Consider the following 12,591-nt stretch of genomic DNA (forward strand, 5'->3'; position numbering starts at 1 on the left):
TGCAATGCAAACTAGCATGGCAAGGGGGAAGTATATTTACTTCTGATAGGGTCAGGGGATATATATATAAGGAAGAGAAAGAAATAGGCTGAAACATACAGAGTGTGTTGGAACTGAGGTTCGATATGTCCTTTGCCCTTTCTCCATGGTCCACTAACTACTGCAATGCACATAATCACACATTTAGGGGACGATTCCGATCTCGGTCGGAAGGGCACTAAATCGGGTTCGGCATTAGCGGATCTGATTCGGAGGGTGAATTTCCGTCTGAGTCATAGACGGGTCCGGACGTCGAAGTACGATGCGAACAAGCGTGAAATCTCCATCCGAATCGTTTCTGGGTCCGAACCGCTCCATACGACCCGGTCACAAGCAAACCGCGGCACACAATGGAGACGTTTCATGACCGAGCTAGTACGATGCTTGATTCGGACAGCCGGATCGAGTCAGAACGTCCGGCTCACAATAGCTCCCCGAGTTGGACTTCGTAGGTCCACGTCGGACCCCCCCATCAGCCGCAGCCTTACGACTCGAACAAAGGGGGAGATCCATGGGTCTCCCCATCCCAGGTATGTACGGTGCACATGGCATTGACGCGTACCCCCTGTAGGGGGTGCCCTTGCACGAGAAGTACCTATTCAGTCAATGGGAGCCCATGTACGCATGGTACGGCCGGTTCCCTTTGACTTCTATGGGAGTCCGACCAAACCGAGTCCGACAGCATATGGTCGCATCGTACTCGCTCGGTGAGACTGCAGGAGTCCGGATCAGTCGGAAAACACCCCGGATGCGGCTCGGTCGGAGTGCTTTCCGACCAAGATTGGAATCGGCCACTTAGTAGTATCTTTTCAAAGAGGATTGTGCCCTAAGCCAGCAATAAAATGTCCTTTTATCCATATTTACAGCATGCTTCAGGTGATCTGTTAGCAGGAAAAGGGGGGTTTGTGAAATAAAATGCCTCTTATCACTGCTACTTGTTAAGAATTTCTATTGATTGTTTGCGGATTAAATACAAGTAGTGTGATATGTTGAGTAATAAAGAGCAAAGTGAATGGTCATATAAACTGAAAAATTTTGTCAAACATATAATTTCCCAAGTAGTAGTATTACTTGTACATATGTATGTGTAACGGGGAAACAGAGAAGGATGTATGTGTTTGCATATGTTTCTTAATTTTAGAGTTTATGTAGTAGTAGAGTTTGTACAGGTTTCTGTGTATGTTGCTCTTTGAATAATAGTCCTCTGTTCTTGGTTGGAATAATATGCATCTGTTCATGTTGTAATTGTAATATGTTATGTTAAATGTTATGTTAAAAGAGTTTGTATAGTGCACTTACACCACATGGTGTCATGCCGCTTGTAGAGGGAGTGAACTGCCGCACATAAGATCAATCATTCGTAGGCCTGGGAGAACAGCCAGGTTTTCAATTGTCTCCCAAAATGGGAGTAGCATGAGGACGATCTAATGTTGATAGGGAGTGTGTTTCAAAAAGAAGATGCTAATATGTACTTGCGTACGTGTAGGAGGGAGTCTCTCTGTGCTGTATTTATTGGAATCTTTGTGTGACCAGAAAAGTACGTACACTTGATATGTTTGTGAGTCTTATTTTCACATTATTGGCTGTCCTAACATGATTTGGTCTCTGCTTGTCTTAAGAAGTAGTGCTAACAATAAGTATTGTGGTTATCTATGTTTTTGTATGTATCTTTTTCGTTTGACTGTTCCTTCATGTATTGTTTTGTTGAATGGGGGTACAGAGAATCTGTATGCACTAGATTGGATAAGGGTGGGCTCTCAGCATATGTCTATTACCCCAACCCACATCCTCTAACCGAGAAACACATTAATTCACCTTGTTTATGAGTGATTTACTGTTTTTTAAAAGGTGAAATGTTTGGTGAAGCATATGGCTGTGCTTGTGCCTGGCAGGCTCAGACAAAGGTCTGCCCCACACACAATGAAACACACATAGGCCACTGTTTTGTAATGATCTGCTAAATTCTGCATGCCAATACAGAGTAAGGTTGTTCTTCACATCATGTGTAAACAAGCCTAGATGACCATAAATCTACTGCCACAATTCAGATTGCAGCAGTAGGGGGCGACTACAAAATTACCCAATCTCACAATGGTAGCTTACGATTATCAAGCTTTATGTGACTGGTCACTTACAGGTTTTACATACAGCACAATTTCTTCTCAGACTATATTCTAAATATGTTTTTTTTAAAACCTATATACAACTGGTGGTACTAGTTGTCTTAGAAGAATTCTAGATAGCGTGAACAACTGTTTTGGGCAGGAGCCATAAATATCAATCCCAAGGTAGCTGTTGCTATAGATCCACACACCTAAATACTCCCATCAAGACCTCATAACCCTAAAACAAAGAAAGGTACCATGCAAGTGCATGACATACTCATCAGAAGCCCTTTATTCTGTACTGGCTTTTCTGGTATCTTATAGGCTTCATATATGACGTACAATAACATATCTTTCACACCTTAATTAATGCACTTTCCATAAAGTTTGTGAGGCTGGAGTTAGAGTACTAAATCTTACACACACTAATTGTTGCACTTTCCCAACTATTGTTAGCCTGAACTTCGAAAAGTAAATTACACCCTCTTCCCCCATTTTCTCACTTTCTGCTTTGTATGTGGAATAAAGTATAGAATTGTGACATTTACCCTCTTAATTTTTGCACTTTCCACAATGTTTGTGGGGATGTAGTTAGAATAGTAAATCCTAGATGTCCCAATTTTTTCTATTTCCAACTTTTTGTGGGTTTGGAGAAAGAATACTAAGGGCACATGCATCAATGTTACAATTTGCGTTTACCAAATAGCGATTTTAAGGAATTGCTATTTGGTAATCGCAAATGCATATACATGTAGGAATCGCAATAAAATGTGTGATTCGTTAACATTGGCTAATAGCTATTCTGAAATTGTGAATCGCTATTAACTAATGTGACTCCATTTATTCCTATGAGCCCACAGGCCCATTGGAATGAATGGTAATGCATTTCCAAACTGCTAATGCTACTCCAAGGGTGCCCAGGGGCCTGAAGTACCCCCAAAAAAAGGTAAGTGTGCACATGTAAAGCACACGCATGCCAAAAAAATTCATTTTTGTGCATTTTTCAAAGCATGCACAAATTACCATCAACTTGAAGTTGATGGTAATTAGCGTTTCCTAAATGGACAGTTCGCCTTTAGGAAAGGCTACATGCATCGGCACTCAGGGAATCGCAAATTGTGATTCCCTAAATGCATTTACACTTTAGGTCATCCAAAAAAATTGCGATTACCTAGATTGTGAATGGGAAAATGTAGATGCATCAGAAAAGGCCTTTTTCCAATCACGAATGCGCCAATTCTGTGAATCAGCCCTTTGCGACCAGAAAAAAGCTTGATGCATATGCTCCTAAATCTTAACACACCAATGTTTGCATTTTTTTAGTATTTAATTATTGCACATTAGTAAAGTAATAATACAATGTAATTATTAAAAAGTTATATTTTTGTTAGATGTAATAAAAATTATAAAATAAGGATTGTATTATTTATTTAAAAGCTCATTCTTTGATAATTGTGCAAAATAAAAATATATACATGTAATATTGAAATGCAATTCAATTTTAAATAAAATAAAAATATACACTTTGGATAATAGGAACAGATGAAAAAAAAGTAGGCATAGGATTTATTTGTAATACATTAAAAATAGTGTGACAGAATGAGATACATTTAAAAGTAAAAACATTATTTAGAAAGTACTTGTTAAGATCACAATTAACCAGATCTATAGAACATATTTAGCATATTGTCAGTAACATATATACAAATAAATAATTGGGATGTGTAAAGTAACTGTTAATATTTGCATTAATATATTGTACCAATAACATATTTTCCAAATGGTTAAAGTTTATATTACATAGCTTTTCATAACACCTGTTACTAAATATTTATTTTTTTATTTCCAAAAATGTAGACATTTTCATGCATTTTTAATAATTTTTTCACTTTTGTACACATTTTAATAATATTTTACCATTGCCTGCAACGCATTTGTTTTCTCTTTTTCATTCTCTTTTTCATTTATCATTGGCCAGCAGAAAAAGAGAGATGTGGTTACAGTTTCCGTTATGGCAAGAAAAGTTTAAGATATGTTTGAACTAAAGAAGCTGTCAAGATCTGATTTTAATACTTTTAAGTGCAAATTCTTGTTATTTGATATATTGATTAGTGTATATGACTGGTACATTTTTGCATGTTTGATTTAGTAGTGAATGACTTAGCTAGAGGTGCTTGTGTGATATATAATGTGTATTATGGATTTTGGAATGGAGAATGACATTATTTGTATACAATATATGTAGAAGACTTAGTTGACGGTTTAAGGTGGTGGTGAGAAGTATGTATTGTTATGTTGCAGGTATTAATGATCTCTTTTGGAGTTGTCCTAACACTATTTTTATGTGCTCGATAGCTACTTATTTTACAGCTTTTTTCTTTTCAGTCTTTCTCTATTTCTAGATGTATCAGGCATTTCTCTTAAAAAACAAATTGGAGGTTTTGGGGAATTTTGGAGGGTATTGATGGATCTTTTTTACATAAATGTTTGCAGTTTTGGGACTACACATTTTTTGATTATCTGCTGTAGAGTAAGGCCGACTTGGATGTTCTACTGCATCTGTACTGTAAGTACTTACATTTATTTACTACATTTTGAAGTAATGTTTAATTATTTAGTAATATAACCTGTTAGTAGTGATGTGTTTCAGTTTGTATGTTCCAGGGCGTTATGTTTATATCTGAATAATAAATGTCTTTTGCAATGGTTTATTTACTTATTACAAAATGTGTTTTATTTTTAGGTAATTTCTTAAAAATGTGTAGAACTATGCTAATAAAATGTTGGTATGTTTAATTAGATGTAATAGTCTTGTGTTTTTTTATTTTGTATATATTCGTCCCTATTCATGAAAAAATAGTAAATCTGCACCTTTAGATTTACTGCTATATGCAGATGCATATTTACTGCTCAATAAATCTGCATGGAAAGCTGCACCTGACGCACGATCCTATGAGGATTCCTTAGGAAATCACATGATTTCCAATTTGGGAATCCATTCCCTCGATATAGAGTTCTTCGTGGTGGAAAGCCCTAAACAGGCGGAAGAGGTCCCCTGTGCAAATGCACATCTTTTTTTCACTCTGTGAGTAAAATGTTTTTCCCCATATAAAAACTCATTCCCCTAAATCCCCACCTAATTTTGGGTGATCTGTTTCCTTCACACCATGTATAAATCCCTGAAAGAGGAGTTACTCCAGCCCAATACTGGAATAATTCTCTGACTATTTACAGGGTGGGAAGGGGTCAGCCCGTAGGTTGGAAATGCCAACAAACTTCAATGTTTGTGGGTGTTTCCAAACTTTCAAGGCAAGTCACACCTTGAAAAACTCACTTCTCACCCCTTCAGTGACATTTATGGCTGTGGAGACTCCGTACTCGTCCTGGGGAACTCCACTCCCGCAAAAAAAGGTTACACTTACCAGGAATCCCTTTATGAATTCCTTGCAGGTGTAACAAAAGAAAATTTGCTTGTAAACTTAAGTTTAAGACCAAATTTACCTTAGTGAATTGGGGTCATGTTTTTAAATAGTATTGAAGGGACATTTCTTAATTATAGATGTTTTACACTTTGATTTTTTTTAATTTGATATAGAAATGTTTACGCTTTTGCATTGTAGATGTAGTCCTTTTTTATACTAGGTTTTTGAACAATTTCGATTTTTCAACGATTATTTTTGCCAATAATTTGTCATTAATATTTAGTTAATATGTTTTGCTTTTGTATAAGTGATGGTATGTTTGTTTTCTATCATTTCCTCTCCGTTTTGACAATCTTTTTTATCAATATTTTTTTGGTCGATATCATTGTGTTTTACTATGGGTGCATAGAAATTCGATATTTTGTAGTTGATATTTAGCAATTATTTTTTTGTAGTACAATATTTTGATGGGTGATATTGCCACAAACACCCAGAAAACGAACACGCCATGACTGTATGTGCCTACATGGCGGCACACATATGAAATCCCACCTCCTCAGTTCAGCGTTGTCATGCTTTGCAGACAGAGTCCACACGTGCCCCATCTACATGGCCTGGCTCAGGCTCAGGGTCATTTCGAAAGAACACCTTTCTCTGGGGTTGTTTACCACTACACGTGGTTCAGTAATGAAGATATGTACAGGGGACAAGATATGGACAGGGGACAAGACTTCAACTGCCTGTGAATTTGGTATCACTATGTAGCCCCTTTTATAATAACAATGAGTTCTCCATCTGGCACAAATAGCATTAGGTTCCACTTGCTCAGGTGTTGCTCTTCATCTAATATGACGTCTGGAGTAAGTAAAACTTGATTTGCTTTTTTCTGGAAATTTCCAGATTTAGTGACACATTTATTGCAGCTCAAAATAACATGGAAAACAGACGTAAAACAAAAAGATAAAAGAAAAATAATGAAAATCTTGTGCACAAACATACTAATGTACCAATCACTATAGTCCCAAATAAAAAATAACAGATTATCGTGCTTGTTCTAATCTTTTAATTGTCACCTGCAAATATTGCGTCGCTTGACTACAAATTCAGTTTGACTCATCTTTGTCAGGCTGAGAAACAGGGGGCACATTTAGTAACTTTTCACGCAACGCAGGGCAGCAAAGAAAGTGGCTGTGCTGCTTTGCATGAAAGAAAGAGAACAGAAATGCTCCATATTTGCATAGATATGGACCATTTCTGCTCTCTCCTTGTGCTGGGTACTGTGTGCAGTATATAGCCAACGCAAAAACCCCTTCACCATAGCGCAAGAATGTCTGCATTAAGGATTGTTTTTGTGCAGTAAGAGCTACCCTTAAAGGGATTTTCCTCTTTCTATGATCGCTGCAGAATGCAGCACGAAGAAAGAGGTAATAACAAGGCAAACTAAAGATATGTCCTCATGTTTAGTCTCATGTGGGAAGGCGTAGTAGCATTTTGTCACATTCCCAGGTTTACTTGTCTTTGTAAATCTGTGAATGCCCCAAAATACATGGGTGGATGCATGGGAACGCCCATCCTCCATCCATGGAATGCCTCCCAAGAGGATATATAAAGTAACGCAGTGCAAGCAACTGCCTTGCGTTTCATTACTTTACAAAGTCACCCAAAGCCTTGCAAATCAGGACTTGTGTGGCTTTGTAAATGCTTCTGGAGCCTTTATGATGTCCTTTGTAGTCTTGCTTGACGAAAGGATAAAATAAAGGCTTCGTAAATATGTCCATAGTGTGTATACTGAACTCGGTTCAAAATATTTCACAAATTCCTGCCTCATACATTTGATAGTGTTGGGCAGTAGAATTTCCTACTATGCATCTCAAACCCTCAATGACTATTATGGCTGGATTTAGTAATCCAAGTGCTCATGCCAAGCACGGAAAGGTGGATTTAAGCTATTGTAAGCTCATGCCCATTCCATATGATCTATCCAGTATTGCTGGGTTCATAAAATATTGCATATTTCAGCAAGTGGGGCTAAGAATTAATTTCCATAAGCCCACTGCTTTCCAGCGCCAAACTCAAAGTTTTGATTTTCTTATTGACCTGTTTTAACTTCTAATTTTGTTAGTGAATAGAGGGACACCATCTTAATAGGTATATCTAATTGTTTTTTTTTTTAGAAATCTTACAATATTACCCCAATATTCCTTTTTCATGGCATCTAATTTCTTGCCATATTAAACTTTTTAACAATTTAGGCAATAGTAATTTAACACTGTGCTAATATATGGATGCGTGTTGTCTTACTTGAAAACTGACAGGTATACGCCCTAATTGCAAGAGCAACAAAGAATCTGAAATAGAGCGCCATAACGGAACCAGCAATTTAAATATCTGACATTCAATTATATCTCACTTGTTTTCTATCCTGTATCTATATACTATCACATCATATGTCAAAATTGGCACTATTGCCGAATTGAAAGCCTTTAGAATGGTCTGTAGCGAGAGTTCCCCCACGGCTTATCAGATATTTGTAACACTGAGATAATGTTATGGTTGGTGCCATTATCATTCCTAAGTAGTTACATATTCATGTTTTTATATATTGGTTCCATTTTCATACTAGTTACATTTAACATTGTACTCAAAACAAGAACCTTTGTCTTCATCACACACATTCTCTAATAAATTATAAATACATAATATAGTGACTGATACCGCGGAACGCAGACAAGACAAAAGTACTTATCTTTGGCAGCAGCAGCCACATATGGAACGACTCCTGGTGGACATCAAACCTAGAACCTGCACCCACTCCCTCCAACCACACCAGAAACCTCTGAATCATCATTGACAACAAGCTCACCGTGAAACCATAGATGAACGCCATCTCCTACACCTGCATGCTCACTCTACACATGATACATATGATCTTGAAGTGGCTACCCTTACACATGAGACGCACCAAGACACAAGCCCACTACATCATCAGCCAACTGGACTATGGCAATGCCCTGTATGTAGGAATTATCACACACCTTCTACAGAGACTTCAGACCATACAGAACACTGCAGCCAGACTCATCCTTCCCCAACAAACCCACATCACACCCCACCTCTTGAAACTCCACTGGCTCCGCATACAGAAGAGGTACCAATTCAACCTGCTGGCCTACACACACAAGGCTCTACACAACTAAGGACCCGTCTATATTAACCACCGCCTAAGCTTCCACCAACCATTGAGAAGACTACACCCCAGCTCTTACACCCCAGCTCCCTTTCACTTTCTCATACTCCCCACAGCTAACAAAGCAGAAGTGGAGAATGCTCCTTCTCCTACATTGTAGCAAAGACCTGTAACAGCCTCCCGATGCACCTCTGAACCATCACCTCTTTTCTGGCATTCAGAATGGCACTCAAGACTTGGCTGTTCGAATAAGCCTCCGGTGCCTGCAAGCGCCTTGATACCCAATTGGGTGATTCGCAGCGGTTTATAAATCCTGATTGATTTATTGATTGATCGATAAATCTTTGGAAATGTTCTCCTTTTTGATAATGAGAACCTGCTTCAAACAGATACAGAGCGGATTCGGTCTATTAAGATCAAAATCATCAGCATATATGAGGAGTGATAATGCACAGTCTCTAAATTTGCCAAAAATAATGTAGCTTTTTTTTATTGAGGCTTGCAAGTCAGTAAGGAAAAGGTTAAAAGGGGTTGGCTCAAGAACAATGTCATTCTAGGCCGGTGGTTGCTTCAATTTACTTAAGCTTGCACTGACCCTTCCATAACATAACCATACCTAGGTGTTGGTGTCCTGCATGCACCCCCAATGAATCTGTCTTACTCCACAGGATTTTCCAAATACCTCGATCAAAAGCTGTGGAGTAGTTTATTTAGCAACTGTAGAGTCTTTTTTTTCCCAAAGCCTTCTTTAGTAACATACTGATAAACATTAGGTTGTCCACACTACTTGATTGAAGTGAAGTGCAAACCCTCTCTGGTCAATGGGCAAGACAGTTTCCATATTAACCCATTGTTCAGTGTTCTCTCGGTATGGTACCAGAATATTGTGGTCTATCGCCTGGCAAAAATATCATGGATTTAGTCATTATTTTATTGTTCGCCACCTTTCTTGCCCCAGTCTCAGCATTTTGTAATTTGTACGTTTCGCTTTAAGCCCACGAAACAACCAATCATAGCGATCAGTGAAGAACCAGAGGAGTGGAGCCACTGACAAATGCTCTTTGTGAGTGGATGCTGGCTTTTCAAAAGAGTAGCTAGGCAGCATTGTGTGAGTGTGAAGAGAGTGAGTGCATAGAGTGCATCACCAGCATGTCATCCGTGCAGAAGGAAGGGGAAGGCCACTCTACTGGCACCTAAATCATGAACCTGCGTCATCATCAATTTTAGATTTCACACTACACACACTGTGTGGGCAGTTGATAAATGAAGCTCATCAGGTACGGTTTGTGATCAACACAAAAAGTGGGTAGTAGTGTTCCCTGATAGGGAAACGTCCGCACATTCGTAGAACAGTACTGTGATATATACGTGTAATGTAAGAATTTTTTCAAAGAAGTCTAGATTAGGGTGCTCAAATTGCCCTCACAACACCAACTAACCAATGGTGTTATTTACACACAAAGTGTGCATCAATAAACAAAACAGGAAAGGGCTTGGACAGCACACCTCTTGTCACTTGCTAGTTATGTAAACATCAATGACATTTATGGGTATATTTAGCCCCATTCAACTTAGGTGTAGAGACATTAACAACAGCTTTAGTCAAACATAGGGATCCAAAACGTATAGTAATCTTGATATTCTTTATTCCAAAAATCTCTTCAATAAAAGCTCCCAGCACATGGCTTGAATGAATGAATGAATGAATGAATGAAAAAAGAACTTGCTAAAGCGCGCTGTGGCCAAGCGGCTTCCTGGCGCTGGGGGCTGAACCGGACTCTACAAAGAAACCAGAGGGACTAGTAAGGGAATGCCTGAGCGAACAGAAAAATTTTCAGGGCTTTGCGGAAAGAAGCATAAATAGAGATAGAGCGAATGGAAAGAGGAAGACTGTTCCAGAACTGGGGAGCAAGAACCGAGAAACGGGTGCCCCCAGTTCTGGATTTACGGAAACGGGGGACTTGAAGAAGCGAAAGAGAAGAGGAACGAAGAGTGCGGGTCGGGGTGTAAGGGGTGATCAAAGAAATAATAAAGAGAGGGGCTGAATAAGTATAAGCCCGGAAGGCCAGGCAAGCCAATTTAAAAAAGGATCTAAAGTGCACTGGGAGCCAATGGAGGGACTTGAGTGCGGGTTATGTTATGTTATGTTATTAAATATTTCTACAGCGCACTGTCACCGATTGGTTGCTTGGCGCTATGATCAGCAATAACATGAACATAGAGGGAAGAGCGGGTGTGATGTGGGAAAATTTGGGGAGGCGGAGAATAAGGTGGGCCGCCTGATTTTGAATGGCCTGTAGACGTCTGGTTTCGTAGGCAGGTATGCCCACGTAGAGGCCATTCCCATAGTCAAGGCGAGAGAGGATAAGGGCCATGACTATGGATTTGAGAGCATCTGTGGAAAAGTACCGGGAAATTTTCCGGATGAGGCGGAGGGAGAGAAAGCAAGAGGATACAACAGAGCTGACTTGGGCATGCATGGTAAGGTCATGGCTGACCTTAATGCCCATGGTTCGGACGGAGGAGACCGGTAGGGGAGGGGGACCAAAGGAAAGGGGCCAATGAGTCGGGGACCAGGGATTGGAGGGGCCGCCCGTAAGGACGAGCTCCGTCTTATCCGGATTGAGCTTTAGATGGTTAGCGCTCATCCATTCAGAGATAAAAACTAGGGTGGAAGGGAGTCCAAGGAAGTAGAGAGGTCAAAGACGAGCTGGAGGTCATCCGCGTAGAGAAAGAATGAGGGGGTAGATGTAAAGATTGAAAAGAAGAGGGGAGGGGAGTAGTGATGCCCATTTTAAAGAAGAAATCTCTTGACACCAGTAAATCGGAGAATTATCGTCCCATCTCACTGCTCCCGTGGCCAGCCAAGCTCGTGGAGAGGCATGTTAACACCGCCCTCACTGACCATCTGTCGCGCATTAACATTCTGGATGCCACGCAGAACGGTTTTCGTGCTGGCCACAGCACGGAGACAGCTCTCCTGTTTATGGTCGAGCATTTGAGGGCAGTGCTTGATGCAGGTCAAACGGCGGCGCTTGTTCTGTTAGATCTGAGCGCCGCCTTTGACACTGTCTCGCATGACATCCTCCTGCAGCGCCTCGAGGAGGCAGGAGTGACTGGTTCTGCACTTCAGTGGTTCCGTTCGTTCCTAGCGGATCGGTCCTTCTGTGTGGCTGCCCCGCCCTATCAGTCCAAATTCCATCCCCTGTCGTTTGGGGTCCCGCAGGGTTCCTCGCTGAGTCCCACGTTGTTCAACCTCTACGTGAGACCGCTGGCTGAGGTCATGAAGCTCTGCGGTTTGACTATGGTGTCATACGCAGATGATACTCAGCTAGCGGTCACGATCAGCGGGGACCCCGAGGCGGAGGCCCCCCGATTCAGGGACGGACTTCGGGCGGTGGCCAGTTGGATGACATCCAACTGTCTCCAACTGAACGCCAATAAAACAGAGGTGATGGTCTTCGGAAAGCGGACGGATCTCTGGGGAGATACCTGGTGGCCTTCCGAGTTGGGTCCCACTCCCACTCCGGTTTCGGAGATTAAAAATCTGGGGGTGTGGTTGGACCCCTCACTCAGCTTTGTTGGTCATACCAAAAGGACGGCAGCCTCCTGCTTTGGCATTCTGCGTAACTTGAGACCTGCACTCAAATATTTTGATGCCGCAACACGCCAACTTGTGGTTCAGGCGACGATACTGGCTCGGCTAGACTATGCCAACTCCCTCTTTATAGGGTTAAATCAGGCCGAGCTGACTCGTCTCCAGCGAGTGCAAAACGCAGCAGCCAGAGCAGTTGTAGGCCTCCCCAGGTTCTGCTCGGTCTCTCGTACCCTGCGTACT

General features: G+C 40.8%; 1 protein-coding gene across 7 annotated transcripts in view; it reads right to left on the bottom strand.

The window, feature by feature from the left end:
• Positions 1 to 12,591, bottom strand: part of NEXN (nexilin F-actin binding protein) — a 382,609-nt gene that overhangs the window by 177,744 nt on the left and 192,274 nt on the right. The window lies entirely within an intron of this gene.

Source organism: Lissotriton helveticus, chromosome 1_1 (genome assembly GCF_964261635.1).
Source record: "Lissotriton helveticus chromosome 1_1, aLisHel1.1, whole genome shotgun sequence".
NCBI lineage: Eukaryota > Metazoa > Chordata > Amphibia > Caudata > Salamandridae > Lissotriton > Lissotriton helveticus.